This window comes from Thalassophryne amazonica, chromosome 1 (genome assembly GCF_902500255.1).
Source record: "Thalassophryne amazonica chromosome 1, fThaAma1.1, whole genome shotgun sequence".
NCBI lineage: Eukaryota > Metazoa > Chordata > Actinopteri > Batrachoidiformes > Batrachoididae > Thalassophryne > Thalassophryne amazonica.
In genome coordinates, this window is record NC_047103.1 from 67821327 (window position 1) to 67848653 (window position 27327).

At 39.5% G+C, this 27327-nt stretch overlaps 1 protein-coding gene across 2 annotated transcripts in view; it reads left to right on the plus strand.

Moving 5' to 3' along the window:
* Positions 1-27327, plus strand: part of LOC117511416 (guanine nucleotide exchange factor VAV3-like) — a 397959-nt gene that overhangs the window by 126250 nt on the left and 244382 nt on the right. The gene's annotated exons all lie outside the window — the stretch shown is intronic.

The window sequence follows — 27327 nt, forward strand, 5'->3', positions numbered from 1 at the left end:
AGTGATAATTACCTCTGAATTCTGCATCATCACCAAATTTCAAGGTGGCTGAGTTCTCTGTTGGTTGTTTTTCAGTCCACTTTGTATCTCATTCCTTTGCTCTTGTCACCGTTTTTAATAATTTTTAACTTAGTCTGTGAACACATCTTTAAAGAGTGCATCATCCTTTTCCAGACAGTTTAACCTTCATTCATGTAAATGTTGGCCATGTAGTTCCATTAAGGGTGCATTTGATGTGTCTTACTTCGCATGACTGCTGTGCAGTGCATTAAATTAATGACCAATTAAGGGATGTGCTACTTTTTTTCACTTATGCAGAGATAAACTATGTAATACTGCACTGAAACACATAACACAAAACACACACACACACATTTTGAAATGCATATTTTATAATTGTAAGAGTCATATATTAGGTGCTCCAAAGTAATTGCATCTTCCTGCTCTTCTATTTGTGGCCATGTGTGTTTTCATTGTTCTATTTAGAATTAAGCATTTGGAAAGTGTTCAGTGGGGATGTGCCATATGATATTGTCATTAATATGCCACCAGAATTTCTCTCCAAGATCATAATTTGTCTTCCCGCGATATTTGTGTTATAGTTCATGACGTTTACATTGGAAAGCTCACATGCAGAATGATAACAAGAGTGTGGAAGGCAGAGTTCATACCTTAAGCAAGGAAGAAGAATTAACCCAACCACACACTACACGATGATGTGATGTGATACCGCCATTTCACAGACCCATCAGCATAATACAGAATTATACTGCAGACTCATCGCAAGATAACAGCATACATGTTACACTGTTTGGCCCCGTAGTCTGCTCCATGCAGTGCAGGAGGAGGGCCGGAGCTGCTCAAGTTGTTGTCCCAATTTTTTCTCATGCAGAGCTCTGGAGTGATCAAGAGAAAAAAATTATAATGGGGCCCCGTTTTACAGCGCACTCGAAACACTACTGTTGTTGGGGAAAGTGTAGTGACACGGACCCACAACAGGGGGCGCAAATGAACGGTCAATAGATGAGCCAAAAGGTAACAATTTAATGTTGTGAATGTGCACAACGAATATACAGACAATCTCAGAATCTGATAGCAGTCAATACACAAAGGTGACGTGTGGGCAGGCTCGAGGATAGAAGACGTCTGTCCTGAGAAGAGCCGGAACCACACGATTTCCGCCGCCACCGAACCTGGTGAATACTGGAGCCGCCAAGTCCCGAATTCCCAGGTGATCACCGTCCCCGACTGTCGGATCTGGTACTGCTGGCAAGGAGCACAAACAGTGAGATGTGGGTGTGTGCACACCCAGTAACAAAAACAGTCAGAAGGTGGAAAGTCACCTCCACCTCTAATCACACACTCGTGCAGCTCCTGTTAACCACTTATCTGGTTGGGGTGTGAAGCGAAGCCGTTGCTGATCACACCAAAACGCCAATCCCACAGATAAGGCAACACCCACAGGAAAACGGCTGCAAAGAAGTTCAGACTATAAAGTCAGTATTAAGTTCAGATACAGCAGAGAATATTACCTTCATAGGTAGATGATATCTCGGCAGCGAGGTGGAGATGACATCCGGCTTTTATGGAGTGATGAAATGATGGGTGACAGCTGTCATGAGTTGATGTGTGACAGCTGTCACTCCCGGTTGTGTCCGTGGCGGCAGCGCCCTCTTGTGCCTGAAGCCCGCACTTCAGGCAGGGCGCCCTCTGGTGGTGGGCCAGCAGTACCTCCTCTTCTGGCGGCCCACACAACTGTATGTGCATAAGATAGAATTTATTTGTACAAAACATGCTAAAATGAGAGAGACACAGAGTGATAGAAGTTCATTCGTGTATGGAGATAATAACAAACACAGAAATACATTTATTGACTACAAAATAGATTTTGTTTGTTCAGAGAGATACGTGGATGCAGATGTAGAAATGAATGTCTTGGTCGTAATTCATTAATTAATCTACAGTAGTGTTCAGAATAATAGTAGTGCTATGTGACTAAAAAGATTAATCCAGGTTTTGAGTATATTTCTTATTGTTACATGGGAAACAAGGTACCAGTAGATTCAGTAGATTCTCACAAATCCAACAAGACCAAGCCTTCATGATATGCACACTCTTAAGGATTTGAAACACTACTGTATATTCTATACCTGCTTACGCCAATCAAGCATCTTGGGGTGCTGGAGCCTGTCCCTGCAGTTATAGGATGAGGGGTGGGGTACACCCTCGACAGGACACCAGTTTGTCACACACACACACACACACACACACACACACACACACACACACACACACACACACACACACACACACACACACACACACACACACACACACACCCCTATGGTCAATGTAAGGTTTTCAGCTCACCTAACCTGTATGTCCTTGGAAATGGGAGGAAGCTGGAGCACTTGGAAGGAACTCACGCGAACATGGGAAATACATGCAAACTCCACACAGAAAGGACCAGGTGGGAAGCGATTCCAGGACCTTCTTTCTGTGAACCAACATTGCTAATCACTAAGTTGACAGAATTTTAAAAAGGTATAGTTTGCTCTGTCTGTTATGTTTAGTTATCTTGTTATGGGGTAACATATGTCATAGAATCCAATGGGCATCGTCCTTGTTTGACCAAACATTCATTACATTCAAAACTATGACCATTTATTAATCCTGTTAGCTCAACCAATAATTTTCATCAACACTGCTAATCACTAAGTTGACAGAATTTTAAAATGGACTAGTTTGGTCCATCTGGTATATGTAGTTATCTTGTTATGGGGTAACATATGTCATAGAATCCAATGGACATCGTGCTTGTTTGACCAAACATTCAGTGCATTCAAAACTATGACCATTTAGTAATCCTATTAGCTCAACCAATAATTTTCATCAATTTTTTTTTAAACCACAATTAAAGAAGCTTCAACTTTTGACCCCTGTACAAACGGAAATGGACCGTTCTCAGCATTTTAGTCTTTTTTACCCCACAACACCAAAACATTCAGTCATAGATAGTCTAAACTATACCTTTTTGGAATGTTTATGATCAGACAAAAAGCTAATGTTGTATTGAAAAATTTGATGAAATTCAACGTGGCTGCATAAACGTGTGTGGTCAAATCAGCTATTGGCCTGCAGGAAGTAGGCACGTCTGTGTTAAAGTCGGCAATCAAGACCTCACCACGAAGATCGAAATCATTCATAAGCCTCAAAACCAGAAGAGAACTGAGAGAGAGAACAGGTTAGCCAAAATCAGTCTTAAAAAATGTGCACAGCTTTACTGAATCATTCTATGGACACATGAGACAAAGACTAATTTGGGCTGAAATAAAAAGAAATGGAGAAAAGGTGGATCCACTCCTGGTCTAAAGCATATTACTTCATCTATGAAACATAGTGGAAGTTGTGTTATCCTGTGGGCATGTGTGATTAAACTGGTTCTCTTGTACTTACTGATGATGTCACTTCTGACTGACGGAGCAGGATGGATTTTGATATGTAAGGTTTTATCATCCGCTCACATTTGCCTAAAAGCTGTAAAAGTCATTGGCAAATGCTTCCTTTTGCAGATGGAAAATGACTCAAAGTACATTGCAAAAGCACCCTGAGACTTTTGAAGGCAGAAAGTGGAATATTCACCTGATCACAACTCATGTGAACATGCACTTCACTTGCTAAAGGGAAAACAGAAGTCATTGTGCCGTAGCAACTGAAGAGCATCCTGTCAGATCACCACCAGGGATATAGTCCAGCATCTGTTGATGTCTGTGGGCTCCAGAATTCATTCAGGCATTTGTCAAAATAAATTTGCAGTAACACATAAAAAACATTCTAAATAAATTAAATTACCACACATAGTAATTTAATTTAGAAGATTTTAGTTTGTCCGAACAAGCTTTTTAAAATGGTGCCTTTGTCTAATCAGTGCTGTAAATAATACATCACATAGCATGTTGGATGCACGTGCTGATCTGACTGTGTGTATTAACAGTGCATTTACCTGTTCACAGAGTGATGATTTGGCAGATCATGTGTTCATGCACCACAGTGTGCTTGTGTGATTTGCACTAGTGTTAATGTGTATAGATTCAGGGAGGGCAGCAGTCAAGGAGACTGCCTCTGAATACTGATATATGAACGTGAAAAGGGTGTGAGTGCACAGCGTGACTTTGGAGACTGTAGACTGTTTGGTTTGATGTGATTGATCTGGATGCAGATTACACTTTTTTAAAAATTGTGCTGTATTGGCTGTGGAGATGGTGTTATTACCTATTTCTACTTCTTGGTTTTGCTTGTTTGTTAGCTGGATTATGCAAAAACTAATGAACCAGTTTTAATGAAACCTGGTTGGACATGTGAGAGCAGCCCCATCAAAACAAGAAGCTCAATGGAATAGCTGTGCAACTATCAATGTGCAGAGCTACCTGTAAGTGCTCTTGGACAAGGTATTTCCTTTGCATTGTCCAAGTCCACCCAGCTGTAAATAAATGGGTTCTGACTTTGCCTTGGAAAGTATTTGTAATGTATTCGTAATGGCATAAACAGATTTAAATGTGGGAAATATGAAGGAGCCAAATACTTTTTCAAGGTACTGTACAGTGCTCCCTTGGGCCTTTTCCAGTTGCTGGGGTCCTCAACACTGAGGCACCTATGCACTGCATAATGCCCACAGAGGTGCGCCAAGATGCCATCATAACTGACTGTGAGGGATCACGGTGCAAGTTGTACAACTTATTTAAAACTCCATAAGTAACCATTCATTTGACAAGAAATCATTCCAGTGTACACAAACCTTCTAAATCCATACTGTGTGAACTTTAAAACTCACAACACAGATGATGTGAGCTACCAGGTGCTTTGCTTTAGTACAGATTTATGTTTTGAAGGATTACTCAGTACTTGGACTAAAATTCAGAATTTTTAAACACTCTAAATGTTCTTTGTAACTATTCCTGAGTCTCTTCAGATAACATATACCGTTTAATTTGAATAATTTTTATAACTCATAAATGATTTTTTTTATTTTGATTGAGTTCATAACAAAATGTGCATTCTTCAAACAATATGAAATGTTATATTGAGATCATTTTAAAGATTTTATTAAATTATATAGACCCCAGTTAATTATTTAACCAATAAATTCCCCTAAAGACATAAAAAGGACTGATTGTCAACTCTATGATCAAATATTTTTTTGTATCAAGTGGTTTCTAATTGTTTCCACAGTAGTTTTTTTTTAAAGATTTAAATTTAAATTAAATTCAAATGTTAAAATATAAGTGATCCAATCACTGCTCACACTTTTTTTAACACGATGATGACAAAATGTATTTAGTGTAAAATTGTTGTTGGGTTAGGTTTTATTATGTGAAGTTGTGTGTTAATATTTGATATTCAGATTTGCCTTAGCAAAACAAAAACATTTATTTATTGTAATCAAACTATGTGCTATAGTTTAATTTTTTTAAAGTATCTGTATCCTGTGGTGGAGTTGTCAGAGAGGAGGATGCTGAGGAAGCTGCTCAGCATCCTGGACAACACCTCCCACACCCTGCATGCCACACTGACATCCTGTCTAAGTACATTCAACCATAGACTGAGACCACTGAGGTACAAACCAGAATGCCACAGGAGGTCTTTCATACCTGTGGCAATCAGACTGTATAATTCCTCCCCCTTTTGTAGGATTAATACATAACGAACAGAGTTATTCAAGTATTCCGAGATATGTGCAATATTGTCAAACATCTTGTGCAATGTATCTTCCAGTCATTTTGCATAAAGTTGTTGTACTTATTGTAAAAAAAAAAAAAAAGACTTATTTCTACTTAATACTAACACTTTCTGTAACTGTGTATTTAACTAACCATTAGTTACTGCTTGCTCTTTCTGTACTCTGGTAAAATAATTTCCTTTGGGATAAATTAAGTTGATCTTCATCTTTATCTATTGTAAAAACTCTAAATGATACCCAACCAGATTGTTTCTACAACATTGTGTTCCATCGATTTATTCTTAAACCGAGAGATGAAGAAATCACTTTTAGGAGGGCAGATTATGATGAGAGCACTGGTGTGTCTGGTGACTGTGTGAATGACAAATGGTTTACATTACTTTTTGCTCGGGGTTGCTGCAGCAGATTTCTGTTTTCCTGCCTTTACTTATTTACTTGACCAAAAACTGCCTGAAAACAGGTTGCTGTTTATCAAAAAGGTAACATAACATGAAAATGTTTGTTTCTTTGCTGCTACTTTCATCTGAAAATAAATACTTTATAAATAAATATTTAACCATTAAACTAAAAATTTGGAATATTAAGTTTCAGCCTTCCATCCTCCATTGATGCATGATCCATGTGCACTTGTCAACCAGCAAAAAGAATAAACACTACATATTTTGCATAAATCTCTAAATCTCTTTGGGTGAAGTTGCTGCTAAACAGGAGTGCTGCACTCTTTGAAACAAGTGCTCAAAAACGGTAAGGTAAGAAATCCCCTGAAACAAGGTACTTTAATACAAGTGTGTTTGCTGTGGTTGAATTAATACCCAGAGTGTTTACCTGTCGCCTTATCTTCAGTGTTGGGCACAGTTCCACTAATCTGCTAACTGCTAATTATCGAAGATAATGCTTTCATTATTTGATTAGCTTTTCAGATAACTTTGAAAACCATCATAGGACTAATTATCTTCCGATAAGTTTTGGTCTGGTATTTAGACCGCTAACGTATTTTTGCAGATGTAGTAAACAAAGCTGAATAGTTACAAACATCTATGAAATCTAAAATCAGTTCAAGTACCTACCTGTTAAATGTTTTATAGTAGATGCGTAGCTCTACTATAAAAGTTATTTAAAGTTATTTAAATTAATGTCAGGGGAGTTTGGTTAATGGTATAGTGCCTACCAGTTTCAAGAATGCAGTGGTGACCACACTTATTAAGAAATCTGGCTTAGATTCTTCTGAACTTTCCTATTTTAGGCCAATTACCAAACTTCCTTTTCTCTCTAAAATTTTGGAGAAAATTGTATACTGCCAGTAGAGTTCTTTTCTAAATAATCATGACACCCTGGAGTTGTTTCAGTCTGGTTTTAAATCCCGTCACAGTACTGAGTCAGCACTGCTGCGGGTTTTTAATGACATTTGTGTAGCTACTGATTATGGTCACTGTGTTGTTTTGGTCCTGTTGGATCTAACAGCGGCCTTCGATACAGTGGACCATCAGATCCTCTTGTCTCGCCTGGAAAACTGGGTGGGCATTAAGGGTGTTGGTTTAGACTGGTTTAGATCCTACCTATCAGAGAGAAGTTTTTGTGTCCATATTGGAGCTGTTGAATCTTGTGCAGCGCCCCTTACATGCGGGGTGCCTCAAGGCTCCATACTTGGTCCGCTTCTTTTTTCCTCTGTAGCTACTCCCAATGGGATCAATTTTTAGGAGACATGATATCTCTTTTCATTTTTATGCTGATGACTGTCAAATTTATCTGCCACTGAAGCAGCAAAATGCATACTCTGCGAACCATCTGCTAGAGTGCATTGGTGACATTAAGGCATGGTTGTCCATAAATTTTCTACACCTGAATGATAAAAAGACTGAGGTTTTGCTATTTGGACCTAGTGACACTTCCAAAATCAATGTTGATCTGGGTGCCATGAGTCAGTATCTGACACAGACAGCAATAAACCTAGGCAGTGATCACCTGGACACTGATCTTAAATTTGATGCTCAGATTAGGTCAGTAGTCAAGTCTAGTTTCTATCAACTTAGACAACTGGCCAAGGTGAAGCAATTTCTTTCACGGCATCATTTTGAGATTTTAATCCATGCTTTTATCACTAATTGCCTGGACTATTGCAATGCACTTTATATTGGGCTGAATCAGACACTGCTTACTCGCCTGCAGATGGTGCGAAATGCTGCTGCTCGACTTTTGGCTGGTGTTAGAAGGTGCGAGCACATTACATCGGTTTTGGCCTCACTCCATTGGCTCCTAGTTCATTTTAGAATTGATTTTAAAATTCTTTTATTTGTTTTTAAATGTCTTTATGACTTTGCCCCGTTATATCTGTCTGACCTGCTCCATTTATATGTCCCTTCACGGTCACTCAGGTCAGCTGATTTGTCACTGTTGGTTATCCCAAGGTCAAAGAGGAAGCGTAGAGGTGACCGAGCTTTTTCATTTGTCGCCCCAAGACTATGGAATGATCTTGCTTTGCACATTAGGCAGGCTGATTCTCTCTCTGCTTTTAAATCTTCTCTTAAAGCACATTTCTTCTCTTTGGCATTTAACGCAGTTTGACACGTTTTTTTTTTTTTTAGTGTTTCTGCTTTTAACTGTGGTTTAGGGCCCTGTCCGACTGGCGTTTAGGAGGATTTGCATATGGATTGCGCACAAAATTGGCCCATATTTACCAAACATCTGCAATATCTGTGTAACATGCCTGTATGAGTCGGCCATCATCCGAACATGCCCACGATCATCCGCAGAGGCACACATGTCCGCAGCCAGGATTTTTGAGTAGCTCAAAAATCTGGATGCGGATAACATCCGCCTTACATACTCAATACATACTCAATTCATACACAATACATACTCACTCTATGCGCTGTATATCTGCCGTTAAACGCTGATAACTGCAACTGACGGGGATTTGCGGCTTGGCAGCGGACTGGGACAGTGTGTAAAACAGATATATATCGTGCCCATCATGGCCACATCACAAACTAAAATAAGTTGTAGCGAATGCATACAAATTGGCCACGAATAAAGCTTTTTTATTACATCTGCTTTGCAGTTGATTTGCGGACAATCTGTGAATGCATAACAAACACATCACGGAAACCGGTACACGGTATTATATGTGGCAGAAAGCGACATACCTGCCAGTCAGTGCCGGTCCGGATGTGTAAATCCACAAAGACGTAGCTGCTGCAATCCAGGAATTTTATTTAACACCAACAAAAGGAAGAGTTGCTGTTTATCCATAACTCATGCTGAAGTCTGTTTTCTGTGACACTCTCAAAAAAAAACATCTCACACCCTGAGCGGCTTACCCCCTCCCGCTCCCCAAACTCATGAACAGTTAACCCTCACATGACAACACTCTGTGATCAACTTGTCCAAGTCCAGCAAATGCTCCAGAGGCTGTATTGTTGGTGTGAATAGTGATGCCGAAAGGAGCGAGTGCGCTTCTTTTATGACTGCAATGCAAAGGCCGTGCACGCACAACACATGCGCAATGCATTCATAATACACCCGTAATACTGCCGTGATAATCTCAATGTGTCAGATCAGTTTCCTCACTACATGCGTTATATAACCATGATTGTTCATCCTATATTCGCTATATATTATTGATATATCCATAATTCATCCTGGGACATTTGTCATTTTTGGCCATTTTTGTTGCGGACGACAACGAACGCCAGCAATTTGTGTACTCAATTCATGCGCAATTAATCCTCTCCCCAGTGGGACAGGGCCCTTATTTATTTATTTATTTTAACTTGCCTGTTCTTGTTGTGTACAGCACTTTGGTTGTTGGTATTCATTTTAAAGTGCTTTATAAATAAATTGAGATTGAGATTGAGATTTAAATTAACGTCACGTTTGAGGTTTTATAAAGTGCAAATATCAGATATATGTTTTAGTTTTAAAGTAATGCACTAATTTTGAAGGTTTTAGTGTGGACATGTTGTGCCCAGGTGCATTATGGGTACCTCAGTACATTCACAACAGAAGAAACGCATTTGAGACGCTCTGATCAGGCTCCACACACACAACAGTATTAAACTCTTTGTATATTGTGCCTAAAACTCTCGTGAATATATTCTCTGGGTTTATAGACGTTGTTATTGTGTTTGTTTTATGTAAAAATGCCAGAAGAGGCTCACGTTGCGCCTCCATTATTTTCAATTAGAATCATAGCAGTCGATTCCTGTTTGCTATTAGAGTCCTGCTTATGTCAAACACTGTCTGTCGTCTTTGTTCCAGAGTAATATATATAAGATGTCTGAAATTCAGTTTGTGTTTATTAAATTCCACGCATCTTAAACATAGCAGACAGGGATTATCTGGAATTTTGTTTTGGCAAGTTTTCACAGTCTCTACTGTCATCTACTGGCCAGTAGTGTTCATGGCAGTATTCACTCTAGTACTGAGCGTCCAGTAGTTGGCAGTGTTCTATTTATTTTGACACCGGTTATATCAGATGGTTTTCTAATTACAACTTGGCTTTTTTTTTTTAAATGCCTTTTTTTACAAATAAAAAAATGGCATATTTTACAAAAGCACATTTATCTGTAAACACCAACACACGACACACCTCACATTAATGTGTTGGTGTACACAGAATGAATGAGTCAACAAATCAGTGTTAGCGGATGCACATTTTACCAATAATCCTTTGGCATCTCTCTGCGTTTGTTACAAAACTTCAGAATTAGTGCATTATTCAACATTAAAAGATATATGTTATAGTTTATCTTTGTACAAATGACAGAAAAATGACAGAATTGACATCAATGGAGTTATTCTATCAGTATTAATTTTATTTCTAAACCAAACCATAACTCAGCACTACTTTATTTTCCAAGACCTCTACCTTACGGCAACGTTGTTATTGAGTAGTGAGTTGAGCTTCGCTGCTGCTTGCAACTGCTTTGCTGCTGGAAGTTATGTAGTAAGCAGGAGCTTCCAGCAGTGGGCAGAGCGCACAAAGACAGAAGTGCTGACTCAGTGTTTGGGTCTGTGGTCGCCTTTGATGCTAACAGAAGCGATGGTGGTGTTAAAACTCAAAATCAGCTTGTTAGTAGATGCAAGTGTACCATAGATAATACTGGAAGTTATCGGTTATCTGTAGCTTCCAATACATTTTTGGGTGGTTTATCAGTTTAGCTTTATAAAACATAACTTTTCAGTGAGCTCATTATCTGTTATCGAAGCAAATTTTTTGGTTAGCTGTGCCCACCACTGCTTATCTTACACGGGAGACGCATGAGTGAAGTGTTCTCCAGACAGCTCAGCCGTCAGTCTTGTATCACTGCACAAATGTGTGAGGATACAGTCAGCTATAGTCAACATTTAAATACAGGTACAGTGTGCCAAAGAATAAAAACAATAGGGCCCTTGGTAGAGTTCATCCCCCTGCCAAGATCTCACAGTCTCTTTTAATTTTAGTTAAGCCATAAAACAAATGGAATCCTCTCCAGTGGACAATCCTTGTCCAAAAATACAATTTTCGCTATCAGATCTGAATCATTATCTGGATCTGGACCAAAGTACACCTATAGATTGATGGCTATGGTTCCTGAACATCTGTGACCTTGATTGTGACTTCTGACCCTGATAGTTCACCTCTGTTTCTAATTTCTGATCTGTGATCCAAATTCTCATCTTTGTTATTGATCATTCATTCATTTCATATTGCTGTCCTGTGAGCCTCATCACTGAGCTTTGATCGTGATCTCGAACTTTGGTTCTGATCATTGACCTTTGATCCTTATCTCTGAGCTTTGATCCTTATGCCTGACCTTTTTTCAATAGTTTTAGTCTTGTTTCCTCTTGTTTTCAGTTCAGTTGCTGGATGCACTGATGAATATCTCATCATATGCAAACACAGTTTACTTGCATCATGAACCCGCTTATGTAAGGTGTATCTGAATTCCTGAGCCATGTAAAAAGTAGCAAATCTGTTAACATTAAACCAGGCTCTTGCTTATCTCTGGTGTAAACACTTTTTGCATCCACACAATAGCATTCCACCTGGACTGTACCTGACCACGCCTCTTTTTAAAAACAGCACACCTTTGGGCGTACAAGCAAGTGCAAGTGGATTACAGTTTAAAGGGTGTGGGTGTTGAACTACAACTGTGTTTGGCTAAAAGGACCACGGACTCTGCAGTTCTTCCAAGTACTGCTTTACGGTAGGTGGAAGTTACGAGGTCTGTTAGAAAAGTATCTGACCTTTTTATTTTTTTCAAAAACCATATGGATTTGAATTACGTGTGATTGCATCAGCCAATCTTGAACCTTTGTGCGCATGCGCGAGTTTTTTCACGCCTGTCAGTTGCGTCATTTGCCTGTGAGCAGGCTTTGTGTGAGCACTGGTCCACCCCTCTCGTCGTTTTTTTATTGCGAATAAATGTCTGAATGATTTGGAGCTTTGCTGCATCAATTTTTTTCCAGAAACTGAGAGAGACCTCCAGGTGGACACCGTCGGAAAATTAATATGGCTTTCAGGGACGATTTTATGGGGATTACACAGATTAAGGAGTGATCCAGACGGTTTAAAGACCGCCCACAACTGCTAAGAGCGTGCTGCTCTCCGAGCGCCGATCGACAGGCTCAAACCCCGCTGAAACAACCAGATCATTTCCAACGTGAAGGCTTTGTTGATCCGGGACGTCGTCTGACTTTCACAAAAAGGCAGAAGGCGTGGACATCAGCACTTTTTCGGCACATTCCACTGTTACAGGAGTTTTTGTCATGGAAAGAAAAGCAGAGGGACGCGCCACGGAACCGTTCATGACGTGACACAAAACCACCTCCGTGTTGGTCTCACAGGATGGCTTTCAGGTGGATTTCAGACGGCTGTCGGTTGCTTTTCAGTCGTGTGATTATCCGAGAAATTGAGCATGAGCTGGACATGCCCCAACATGTCCTGTGAGGCTCCATCACGGCGTTGCTTTGGGCCATGCGGCTCCACCGTGACGCGCGGAACTCCTCCGCACATCTGTCTCAATGTGCCGAAAAAGTGCTGATGTCCACGTCTTTTCACAATTCCTGTGCTAGTCAGATGACATACCAGATCAAGACAGTGTCCAGTTTAGAAAGGAACGGCACATTCCACTGTTACAGGAGTTTTTGTCATGGAAAGAGGAGCGGAATTCCGCGCGTCGCGGTGGAGCTGCATGGCGCAAAGCAACGCCATGATGAAGCCTCACAGGACATGTTAGGGCATGTCCAGCTCATGCTCAATTTCTCGCTTTTCTTTCCATGAAAATAAATCCTGTAACAGTGGAATGTGCCGAAAAAGTGCTGATGTCCACGCCTTCTGCCTTTTTGTGAAAGTGAGACGACGTCCCGGATCAACAAAGCCTTCACGTTGGAAATGATCTGGTTGTTTCAGTGGGGTTTGAGCCTGTCGATTGGCGCTCGGAGCGCGGCGCGCTCTCAGCAGTTGTGGGCGGTCTTTAAACCATCTGGATCACTCCTTAATCTGTGTAATCCCCTGAAAGCCATATTAATTTTCCGAACGGTGTCCACCTGGAGGTCTCTCACAGTTTCTGGAAAAAATGTGATGCAGCAAAGCTCCAAATCGTTCAGACATTTATTCGCAATAAAAAAAACGATGAGAGGGGTGGACCAGTGCTCACACAAAGCCTGCTCACAGGCGAATGACGCAACCGACAGGCGTGAAAAAACTTACGCATGCGCACAAAGGTTCAAGCTTGGCTGGTGCAATCACACGATTCAAATCCATATGGTTTTTGAAAAAATAAAAAGGTCGGATACTTTTCTAACAGACCTCGTATACAGCGCCCTGAAACTTATTTTAAGCCTGAGATTAAAAATTATGTCACTGGAATGACTTTTTTGAAACATGCCAACATTTTTATTAGGTTGCATGAGCGCACCATTACCCTGCACTTTCACTAAAGCATGAACACCTTTTTAACATTATTTTTCTCAGTATTTTTTTTTCTCTGTGAATGCAAGTGAAAATGCTTGGCTTGACCAATCACCACTTTGTACATTCTGTTTTTCTGTGCATGCATTCTACTTCCTTCCCAACTGATACAAATATAGCAACTGCATTGCTATGGTTACTCATGTACCCGACTTGATGTCTATCCACAATAAGACTGGCAGTGACCCAGCACTATAACACTGTCCAATCCAGTGCACAGAGATCAGTGGTTAATGCAGTCAACACACCTCAGGCGCACTGGGGGCTGGGCTTCTTAGGTTACTAATGTATCTACTAACTACCCAGTATAGAAAACCATAAGTATAATAACAGTACCAACAATGACAGTAATGACGATGATGAAGCAGTCAGTGAGTGGGTCTGCAAAATTTCAATCAACAACTCCATAAAATCTTCTGTACTGTATATTCAGTTGTAAAAATGTTGGATTCTGATACATGAAGGTGAGGACCAGTAATCCTCATGTTTTGGTCCATGTTGGCATATTTTAACTCAATAATTTGCCGTTAATCTTACATTTGTTTGAAAAAGAATTCAGGCAGACTGGGACATTTCTGGGCTTGTTCAGCAGGTATATGTCTATATGTATACCTTATCACCTTGTATCTGTATCTGTATGAGCATACAGACACATTGGGCCATGATACAGGGCGTGATACATAAACAGACATGTAATAAGATATTTACTATATTTATATAGATATTTATTTAGACTCAAGTTGTAGACTTGTCCCTGCTAGGGAGGCTAACACTTTCTCACCTTGATTGGACATCTTGGTTGAATGAAATGATCTGGATCCTGCACTTGTCACCAGGGGAACACAAAATGGGGTGTGTCATTGGTGGGGCAGAGATATGGTGACTCCTGATTGGATGAAAAGCAGGGTGATACACAGCCTCGTGTATTCACTGTCTTTCTTTGTATTGCCCTGTTTTAAGATTTGTTTTGCTCAGATTTTATTGCCACAGTTTCCAAGGCTGTAAAATTGATAGGAAATGAGTATGATTTATCAGCCTTGTTTTTTCTTGTATCTCATGAGGGCTGGTTTACGAGTATAGGGCAGATTTTTGTTGTAATATGTGATAACTATACGAGGTCTGTCAATAAAGTATAGGTACTTTTTATTTTTTTCAAAAACTATATGGATTTCATTCATATGTTTTTACATTAGACATGCTTGAACCCTCGTGCGCATGCGTGAGTTTTTCCACGCCTGTCGGTGACGTCATTCGCCTGTGAGCACTCCTTGTGGGAGGAGTCATCCAGCCCCTCGTCGGAATTCCTTTGTCTGAGAAGTTGCTGAGAGACTGGCGCTTTGTTTGATCAAAATTTTTTCTAAACCTCTGAGACACATCGAAGTGGACACGGTTCGAAAAATTAAGCTGGTTTTCGGTGAAAATTTTAACGGCTGATGAGAGATTTTGAGGTGATACTGTCGCTTTAAGGACTTCCAACACAGCGGGACATCGCGCAGCGCTCTCAGGCGCCGTCATCAGCCTGTTTCAAGCTGAAAAGCTCCACATTTCAGGCTCTATTGATCCAGGACGTCGTGAGAGAACAGAGAAGTTTCAGAAGAAGTTGGTTTCAGCATTTTATCCGGATATTCCACTGTTAAAGGAGATTTTTTAATGAAAGATGCGCGGACGGGTCCTTAAAGCGACAGTATCACCTCAAAATCTCTCATCAGCCGTTAAAATTTTCACCGAAAACCAGCTTAATTTTTCGAACCGTGTCCACTTCGATGTGCCTCACAGGTTTAGAAAAATTTTGATCAAACAAAGCGCCAGTCTCTCAGCAACTTCTCAGACAAAGGAATTCCGACGAGGGGCTGGACGACTCCTCCCACAAGGAGTGCTCACAGGCGGATGACATCACCGACAGGCGTGGAAAAACTCACGCATGCGCACGAGGGTTCAAGCATGTCTGACGTAAAAACATATGAATGAAATCCATATAGTTTTTGAAAAAAATAAAAAGGACCTATACTTTATTGACAGACCTCGTATATATCTATATGTATATGTAAAGCAGGTCTTCTGTTTGCATGTGAATTATGAAGCCTTGGTCGACTGTTTGTCACTGATATTATTGCCCACCTAACCTCTTCAGGAAACATGTATGGTTCTTATGTTTCACTCAGAAAAACCTGAGGATGATTTATGTACCTAAAGGTACAGCTAGACTGACAAAGCATTTTCACCCCTTTTGCATCCATTCCGGTAGCTTCACACAGAGAACCTGGAATATAATTTCTTCAGAATTGTACCCTTTAAGGTACAGAAATGGACCTCAAGGTAACAACTGTGTACCTTTGATTAATTGTAAAGGTACAAACCCTAGTTGTTCATGTTTTCCTGCTAGGATACAGCTGGCGTGACAAAGCATTGTATTCTTTAGGTTCATTCCTGTACCTTCATTTCTTCAGGTTTACTATGGTGTGAGATGAATGAAATGTTTGGTATTTTTCAAAAAGTAATCTGTAATTTAGACAAAAATGGAAGCGAGTTTGTGCTGCAGATAGGAGGTGTAAAAGCGCTGTGGGAAAAACTGGGACAGTAAACTAGGTTGTGTGTGAAACCTACAAAAATGTTGAGTTACACATCCAGAAGCTTGTCTGTTTTATTCTCAGTGTATAGAATTGCAACCGTTGGCATTTTCATCCATGTGGAAAATCTTTGGCTTCTGAACACAATGCACTGTGGGTTCTTTCAAAATGACTTGAAACTAATAGATTTTCCACATTGGTTGAAAGTCTTGTCAAACATTTGTGAACATTACTAGAACTAGAACAAAACGGTGCTGCAGCTAATACATCATTATGTCCAATTTTCATAGAAAGCACTTTGTGATAAAATATACTGCGGAAGGACACCTTGTGTGTACATATTTTGTGTGTATATTCGACACCAAGGTGTAGAATTCAAGGTGTACCAAGGTGTAGAATCCTTGAAAACACATTTTCAATTGTTCAGTTGAAAATGTCACATCTCTAACAGTATCGTGATCCAGGTAATGGCCCATAATATTCTCATGGTACATTTCATATGATGCAAAAAAGTTAACCATCACATTTCTGGAAATTTTGATGAATTTCTCCAGATATGCACAGCACACATTTCACATAAAACATTCAGAAATGTAGGTCTGTGTTTTGTATAAGATTAGGTTTAGGTTTAAGGTTAGGGTTGCATTACCCATAATAATAAGGGAAAGATGACTGATATATTTTTTTTTATTTTTGCTTGGATAATCCACCATCATTGTGTCAGTGATGTCTTCACCACCTCCCAGCAGAAAGTACATGGAGGTGTACGAATATGTATGAATTTTGTGCATCACGTTTTTGTACTTTTTACAACAAATGTTTTGTTGAGAATAGGTTAAATGGCAGATGTCTCACAAAGCAAACAGCTCCGATGTCAATATCTGTTACATACGTCACAGATGTTCAACACTAGCCATTTCAGACCTACATTTGACTTACTGTATTTTCCAGAGTATAAGCTACATTTTATTTTATGTTTTGTTTGGGAGGTGTTGCGACTTCACACTCATGTGCAACTTGTATACTGAAAAAAAATCACACACTTGTTCATCCATTTTCTATACCCACTTACTCTAATTTGGGGTCACAGGGTGGCTGGACCCTATTCCAGCTGTCACAGTGCGAGAAGCTTGGAACACCTTGGACACGACGCCAGTGTATTGCATGGTCACATATAGACAAGAAGTGGGAGTGTGAGGAAGCCAAAATACCCGGAGGGAACCTACATGAACACAGGGAGAACATACCACTGTCCCAACTTTTTTGAAATGTGTTGTAGGTGTCCATTTCAAAATGAGCAAATATTTTCACAAAAACAATAAGGTTTATCAGTTTGAACATTAAATATCTTGTCTTTGTGGCATATTCAGTTGAACATAGGTTGAAGATGATTTGCAAATCATTGTATTATGTTTTTATTTACATTTTATACAACGTCCCAACTTCATTGGAATTGGTGTTGTAAATATCAATGTCCATTGTTCAGTGTTGTTAGCTTATATCCATAGTTTCTCTAAAAATGTTAGTCCTATCAATGTTCCGTTTTGGCGGCGTTCATCCTTGACCTAAAATACATAAGCATACCAAACGGCAAATGTCAGCTCTCCCCACTTTGTCTGTGGTTGAAATTGCACACACACACGCATACACGCTTTTATTTTTACACACCCACAAACAGAGACGGTGGCAGAAGACATCAAATGCGCTACACTTCTCACTCATGGTAACAGCACAGCCCAGTCTCATGTTTGTTTTTTGTTTGTTTTTTTGTTCTTTTTTGTGTGCCTGTCACTAACTCACTATTACTAACCCTACTCCTACCCCTGACCCTAACCTTAACCATAACCTAACCTTACTCCTTCCCCCAACCCTGACCATAACCAACCCCCCGCTTCACTTTTAATTTCGTGCAGCCATTATGGAATGAATTACTTGTGATTCAGCAGCACGAAATATTCGTTAATCTATTGGTTCCTGATATTGTGACGAAAATGAGGCACTTTGCGTCAGCACAAATTAATTCTGGAGACTGGGCTGAGCCATACACAAGCATGCATATAGGACATTCCCTGGAATCAAAGCACTAAACAAACTAAACTCTAGTAATAAAAGAATAAATGGAAATCATAAAAAAGTACACTACAACAATGCACAAAAATCCCAAATGACAGAGCAAATAATAGTGAAAAAAGGTGCAACTTATACAGCAATGTGACTTATACTCCAGAAAACAGGGTATATTAGTGGATTAGAGAGAACAGTGTAACATTGAAGATGTTTAATCACATTTAACTGTATAAAGCAGATAAAAACAGCACAAACCACTTTAACTGTGGCCTAATCAGGGTTTTTGATTCTCAATAAGCTCACAATCGAAAATCACAGAAATGGATCTCTGTCACACACATACACACACGCACACACAATGCACTCATCTCCTTTCATGTGCACAGACATATCCCTCATCCGTCTTTAATTGCTCTGCTGTGAATCATTAGATGTAGCTGTGGTTTATTAGCCTCCACTAAAGGGTCGAACGCCCGGTGTCGCAAATCATCTGCTGCACAACTGCTCTCCCTGTATCCTTTGCCTTACTTGCACAGACTGAACACCAAACCAGCATTTTTTTCACATGCACATTTCTGATAGTAGTAGATGGACTGTGTGCAGATGGTCAGTGTTACTGTGAAGACACATGACTCTTGTTCATCGAAGCCAAAAAGCAAACAGCTACTCTCCAATCCAAATCCTCCGCCAGATAATAAAAAAATAAATAACTGGACACCATCCAAAGCTCTGCTCAGCACATTCTGGCTCTTCGGTTTTTGCACATTTGTTCTGCCAACTGGCAGCCAGATTCTGTAACCTTCTTTCAGTTTTGGAATGCATACAATTTTATTTCATATAACATTAAAATTACAATTTACATCACTGTCTATTTGTATTAGTGATAGAGTCAAAGGGTGAACTGTGGTCCCCAAGAACACAAGAATTCATTCGATGTGGGAGTGTTTATCAGAAACAACATGTGATGACAACATATTAAAATTGGAATAAAATTATAATCAAACTGACAACTTCTGACCCCTCCAAAAGGGCAAAATGGTAGCAGATGTTCCCGAACTTCTGCAGTCCAGGATTTCAGCGTGCCTCAGTGGGATTTTATAGCTGTGTTTTTGTTATCTTCCCTATGTTGGCCATTTTTTCACTACCATATTGTATGCAGGATATGTCAAAAAGCTTTTATCATGTTTTAATTATGTTTTCTATCCTCATTATGGGATATTGTTTTTGTGTTGTCAATCTGAGTGAGATAGATTAATTTATCTATCCATCCATACAGTTTTACATTGTTCATGCCAAGACCTTTCCAAAGCCTATAAATAGCCATTTCTATAGCAAATAATTCAGCATGCTTTTCAAATCAAAATGCATTAATCACACATTCAGTACATCCCTGGTTCTCAAGACCAGGCACCTAAGTGGCTCTACTCTACTCTTTTCTATTCTCCTATTTCACTCTTCCTTTTTAGATATTTAGATATACCTTTATATAAGGTACTGGCATAGTTCCACCTTAGAATTGGAATATAATATATAAGATATACCTTACTGAATTTTCATCAAACTGAGGAAAAAAAGATAAACATTAAGCATAGTTCACTTACATTGTTCACATAAAAACAAAGATGAATGACCCGAACTTCTACTATGTGCAAAGTGGCACACAATGCAGTGCAAGTGTCACTGCAACACGTGTCAGCACACATTTGCCTTGATACCAAATGTACTTATGCCCATCTGTGTGGCTATGAGCATCTTAGTGGGCTCCTTCTTATCATCCATGATAACACAGCTTTAGACTTTAGTCCATATAAAAGCACATCCCTTGTGCTCTGTGGTATTTTTTGAGTGCAGCTCTCAGATAAGCAGGTTCATCGCCCACGTACACTTTGTGCTGTAGCATATAATACAAATATGAAACTCAACTGAACAAAAATATGAGCAAAATAAATAAATAAAAGACAAAACACAACTTTAATAATTTGGTTTGTAACATAGTTTAACACCACTTTTCTTCCACCCCACAGCTAGAGATGAGACATGACCAGGGGAGCAATCAGTTTGGACAGATGTTCCAGACATTAAACATTGAAACAAAAATGTATCTGCTGATATTACATCATTAAGGGCTCCTTCACACACAGTACGAATAAGTATCACGGTGGAACAGCTCGTATGAGCGAACCACGAAAACATCGAGCCGACATGCAGGCGTGAACGAACCCACTGCGACGTTTTCATGCACGCGACGGTGTCGTGCATGAGTGTAAGGTCAGACCTTACTTGTGTGAAGCTCCTTGAGGCAACTTTGTTGTGATTTGGCACTATATAAATGAAAATAAATTGAAATTGAAACTGAGCAGCTGGAGCATGTGTAACCACATCATGCAGCTGCTGTGAAAAAAAAAATACATGCCACCCACGGGATTCGAAGCTGCAATTTACAAAAGCTCTGATTGCCAGCCAGAACCGTTACCACTGCACTACCATCGCTGGCCTGTAAAGGGTACGGAAAAATGCCTGAAATCAACAAGGACATAAACGTGTTTTTTTTTAAACAGAAAAAAGCACCATGACAACTGACCAAACGGCGTTTGTTAAGACGTATTTCTGCTGATACGTGACTGAAAGTGGGGTATTTGTCGCACTGTTGGCTTGTCATACAGTCCTGCAGTGTGCCGCTCACAGGACACACGTATCCTGTCAGACAGACGTGACATTCAGATCGCCTGCTGCATGTCCATATGAACTGATGGTCCATTTCAGCTGGGACAGCCTGTCAATGTGCGTGCTCTCCGGCCCGTCGCAAAAGCGATATATGTTTTTCTGTATTTCCACATGAGGACAGCAAACACACACACGCATGTGTCCGTCAAAATATGGTATGTGTTCTGAAGCTGTGACGTCCAGGACCACAGTTATTAACAGAGTTGTTGCTGCTGTCAGCCAGCCACGCCCCTGTCTGTTCAGCGCACACACCAAGGTGTCAGTGTCACTCTGTGATCAGATAAGAGGTGCCTTGCTTGTGGAGGCACGTGAACCACACGCAAACGTGTTGTGGGGGGAGCTGACACACTGGAACGCCACATGTATACTTGGCAACTCCACAGTCCACAGATGTTTGTGTGTATCACCTGGAATTTGGCCGACTCCTGCCGGGAGAGGGTTTGATGGGCTCTCACAGGGCACATGCCATCTTTCAGCTGCTGGTGTGCGCAAATAGTTGTAGCAACAGGTGAACGAGGCATTGGAGGCAGCTACGATTTTACATGTTTTGCATACGATTCCTGCTTCATGCACACTTCATGCGCAATTCGACCACAATCGCACTATGTGTTAATGGGCTCTTAGTAACATGTTACTCTATTCTGACTGCTTTTTCAGTAACGAATAATCTAAGATGATAATTTTTGCAAATCAGTAATCAGATTAAACTTTTCTGACTCACTGTGCGTTACTATTATTTTTGCATTGTGGGTCGATCACAGCTTTAAAACAGGTGTCCCAACGAGATGCAGGTGGAGGTCTGAACTGCCCACTTTCAGTGAGGTGTGAGCACAGAGCCACATCCACTGTGCAGCAGCTCCGAGTTGAAAAACAGTTGTCTCTCAAAGTGTGGTGATGCTCAGAGCTATAGTTTTACAGTGGCATTTTTACATCTTTTTTCTTTAAAACGCTGTGCCGCTCTGTGCGTGTCCTCATTAAAAACACCTGATCTGTGACGCGTTATAAATGCTAACACTTTTTTCCACCCAAATGCGCCAAAAGTCTCTTTCTGAGGATGACATGATGTAAAAAAACGCTGATAAAAACTTTCTTACCTGTCAGTGTGGTCGTGTTTTTTTGCACAAATCTTCCTGCTCAAACAGCAAGCCAGGAACGAATCTATGTGGGAAGTGAACATGGGGGGGCTTTCCAACAACAGCTCTAGAGTAAAGGTCTACTTTTGAAGACATTTTTTCATACTATTACTACTACTAATACTACTTAATAATAATAATAATAATGATGATGATAATAATAATAATTTAGAAAGAATTTCAACCACACATAGGGGTGAATGTGAGGCATTATTTGTAAAGCACTTTGAGTGTCTGATGCAGATGGAAAAGTGCTGTTAGAAAGAATTTAATAGTTACATTTATAAACAATGTAGGTTAGAAATGGTAAGTTTTACCATTACAGTGCTGTTAACATTTAAATATGAATTCAAGAAAGGTGTCTTTATTTTATTTTTTTAAAGTATTTATGTTCATTGAAGTCAAGAAAGGGTTACTATAAAGTCAGTATTGGCAAAACGGGTTATCATTTTCATGTTGGGTTGGGGTGTTGTCGGCAGCTGCTGAAAGTAACTAAAGAAGTAACTAGAAATCTAACTTAGTTACTTTTAAAACTGAGTAATTAGTAAAGTAACTAAGTTACTTTTTCAAGGAGTAATCAGTACTTGAGTTTTTTAATTCAGCTTCACTTTTACTTTACTAGATTTCTGACCTTAATTGCATACTTCTACTCCGATACATTTTCTATGCACCATGCCGTTACTCGTTACAAAAAACACACACACACACGAAAAAAGTCGTGTATTCCAGAGACACCACTACTAGTGACTGCAACGAAGTCAGGCCGATTTGTCATGAGGCATGTCCGGTAGGCTTTTTTGCAGTTGCGCACTTGGGGGGTGTTTGTCAGGAAAATGATCATTTCTCTACATTGATTACAGACCTGCAGCAGGTCTGTAATCAACTTTTCTGCAGCGCGACTTTGCTTTGAACCTTGAACCATTCGAAGCAGTGATTCGCAGGTCGAAGCAGTGCTTCGATCTACGATTCATGGATTTTATTTCGCTTTATCCTATTTTTTTCCCGCTGTTATGACCTGTTATGGTCTTCTGAAACAGTTGATAGATGTATTTTATAACTTAAAAATGGGGCCGATGCTAACGCATTAGCATGTCTATGGCATTTTCAATGTTAAAGTTAGCATTAAGCTGTTTACATCAGCACGTTTGTGTTGATTTGTTTTCTATATAATTAATGGAACACCGTTCGTTGTTGTAAAAGAGTCAAATTGTAATTTTTTTAATTTATTTTTATTCATATATTATAGCAACAACGATAATAGTCTACATAATAGGCAATAATAGTCAATAATAATAGACTAATAATGTTACAGTACAATTTTAGAGAAAGAGACAAAAAGAACCTAATGAAACAAAACACAACAGAAAAGATAAAATCATGTAACAATGAAAATAAATAAATACATATAGAAATAAATAACTGTTTCCTGTGAACACCTAGTAAGTAGCCTACTCTTTTTTAGGTTTTGAAACCTTGTTTCTGAAGTGTTTTTTGTGATGTGCACAATTTTCAGTATTTTGACTAATACTACCAGTCATTTACAAGCCTAGGTAAACTTTGTAATATAAAAAAAAAAATCAGTCCGTTTTTGATTAACATTTACTTATACTTTTACTTTCAATACTTGAGTACGTTTAGTTGTACATTACTTGTCATACTTAAGTACAATAAATACTAGATACTTTAAGACTTTTACTTGAGTAGCATTTTTTTATCAGTGACTTGAACTTCTACCAAAGTCATTTTTTTTAAATGGGTATCTGTACTTTTACTTAAGTGTGATTTTCCGGTACTTTATACAACACTCCACTCAATGTGACTACATCCCTGTTATTATAATTGGATGAAAATAGCTTCAACGGATGAGTTATTAAAACAAAAAAATTACCCTGTACAATTGTCATGAATGAGGACAGTAGTTACAGAGACCAAAACTGTGTTTTTTTGGTTTTGGACCATGCAACCAACATGTTTATTTCTCCTCTATTGGACATTTTAACATGACCTTCTATGAACAGCGACTCACTTTTAGAGCCGGCCTAAAGTGGCCATTCAAGTATCTACAAAGTTTGGCACTCCTGCAACAGAGGCTAGGGCGTGGGTTTGCTTCAGAATAATATTTGTATGCAAGATAAATGCAAACATTGGTCAAGATGTCAAAATGAAAGTTAGTGATGTGCAATATGGCAAACCGGCAACATGAAATGTACTGTCTGATCAGCTTAAAACATTCCATACTTCTGTGCAGTTCTAAAAATTGGGTGTACTTCTCTTTTATTTTTGTATTGCTGCCTCATCTCATAATGGGCAGTGAGCCACTGCCGAGCTGCTCTGTGAATGCACCTCCTACTACTCAGCTGTTCACAACTAATATTCTCCTTTGGTCAAAGGCACACAAAATGAACTTTAATTTAGGCCAATGTTGCCTCTGATATCTATCTATGGTGATTAAATGTTGAACTTGATATGAGGTATGAGGTATCAGTCATTGATATTTCCCTCTGTTACGATGGCTGTCTTAGAGTTTAACTGATTAGGTTTTGTGCATTTAGTCAACATTTCCATCTTAGAAAGTAAGAGTAAATCCTGTTTGAGCCGTGAGGACCACAGGGCCAGTGCTGATCTGTGGCTTCTGTTTCATGAAGCAGATGAGAATCCGTGACTACCCCCTAGATGGGACACTAACTAGTCCATCTCATCTTACATCTTAGCTAAGGCTAGAACAATGCTGATGAAGTGTCTTTCCCAAGGACCCAGACCACCTCAAATGGACACGTAGAATTGATCCCGACCGAACAGTCCCCTCTAAAAATTCACTGTGCCTTCAATGTGCATGCATCTGTGACTGACTCTGAGTCTGACTCTCTACACCCAAAGTGATCAAAGGGAATAATGTGATTATTAACCATCAGCTGACAAATTAAAAACTCGTAAATCATTATAAAGTCAGTTTTAAGCAGAAACGAGGCTGTTTTAAGTAGAAATGAGGCGATAATCGGTGATGTGCTACTGACACTCTGAAATGACGTAGGCGCAGCAACACCTCGGACTCAAACATGCCACTGTGGCGCTTTGATCAATTCCTTGTCTTTTATGATGAAATAATGCTGAATTTATGTGGAAATGATTGTTGTACAAAAGCTTCAGATATCTGTTGCTGAGACAGATGATGACTAGAGTGCAGTTTTAAGCAGAAACAAGGTGATAATCGGTGAACCACGGCTGATGCTCCAAAATGACGCATGCACAGTGAAGGCAGGGCAGACTGATTTTTAATAATACTGTAGTTTAAAACTAGGGAACCAACAGTTCCACTCATTTAAATGGTCAAATAGTTTTTCCTTTTTTAATCTAAAATCACTAGAAATGATTACTCTAAGGCAAATGAGATTTGCTTGACAATGCCTTGTCAATAGTTACAGGCAGGGGGTAATGAATGCTTTTTAAGTGACCAGTATTGATCTTTAAGACCTTATATTAGGATTATCTGTGATGTATTTGTGAATATGTGAAGCATGTTTTCTTCTGCATGTGTTAAGTCACTACATAGACAACTAATAATAAGAGGTCTTTCAGCCCCTTGCCCAGACTCAAGTTATAAAGTGGCATTTCATTCAGCACAGACGTCCAGTAGTGATTTGTCAGCCAGAACACACATACAGGGTCAAGGACATTGCCAAAACTCAGCATAGCACCATGACATTATATGGTAATATCAGTCATGATAGCGCAAAAGCATGACTGACCTCACATGACAATCAGATGCTGATCATAGTGGAGTGTGGCTTTGCTGTAATGGCTATGCTTGAGTCATATACTGTATTTTTAGGCCTATATGTCACACCAGGGTATTAGTTGCATCTTTCTAAAAAAAATCATCAAGAACAGGGAAAAACAAGAACAAGAAAGCAAAGCAACAAGAAGCAAAATAAATTTTATTTATTTATTATTAATACAAACACTTCTTTATTTACTTATAACACAAGCAGCGCATTAGTGAGCAGAAGCTAGCGGGCTAATTAATGCTATTGTATGAGGCACAGAGAACCTAAGTGCAAACTGCTTCTTGTCACCATTGAATGGATGAAAACCTCAGTGTGGAGCTGATGTGCATGTTTACCTCATGAAATGTAGATTAACTTAATTAAAAGAGTTGTCCTTACCTTAGTCTAGCTGTCCTCCTCAATGTCCTTCCCACAAAGTGCAATCAAGTGCAGTGGAGTTGTATGAAGGTTACTACACAGCAAAATCACCAGTGTAAAATTAACACTGACAGTATTAAATTAACACTACCAGTGTCTATATATTCCTCAATGACCCAGTGTGGACTCATATAGACTGTGTCAGTGTTAATTTAACACGTGATTTTGTTGTGTACCTATATTTATTCCAGCTCTTGTGATGGTTATTCCCTCTCTTTATTCAACAGTGAGGTCTTTCAGGTTGGGAGTGTGATTTATTAATTTCACTCATTCGTCAAGACTTAGCATGTCCTCCTCATTTAGATTGTAGCTTAAGGGTGCATTACTACCACATTTTGCTTCAGAGTGTGGATCAGATGGTGATGCTTCATTCAGACCAATATACAGTAACAGCTCGTCACGTGTAGATTGTACCATCTTGTAGCCATAGATAATACAGTAGTTAAGTATTTTTTGATGTAACTCACTTTGAAATATAAGTTGCAGGACCAGCTAAACATATACAAAAAGCACAACTTATTGTTTGATAAATATGGTAAAGTGAGCAAGAGGGGCAGCAGTCACCTACAGCATTAATACGTAGAAGTGAGGAAGTCCTATATAGGCCCTGTGGTCCACTGGTGCTGACATGTACGTATCCCCTGATGCTGTACCATGAAGCAGATGAGAGCAGAGGTGGGATGAAGTCACTGTCAAGTCATTCTCAAGTCATCAGTCTACAAGTCCCAAGTCAAGTCTCCTGTCAGCTTGCAAACAGTTGGTCGTCATTATGACTTGAGACTTGATTTGGGACTTCCTAATTCATGACTTGAGAGCGACTTGATGGTGACTTCGTCCCACCTCTGGATGAGAGTTTGCAATTCTCCATAGTTGGACTACGAGTCCAATGCAGCCTACTTTCCTAGACAAGTCCGGTTCCCATTTATAGTTCGGTGAACTGGGC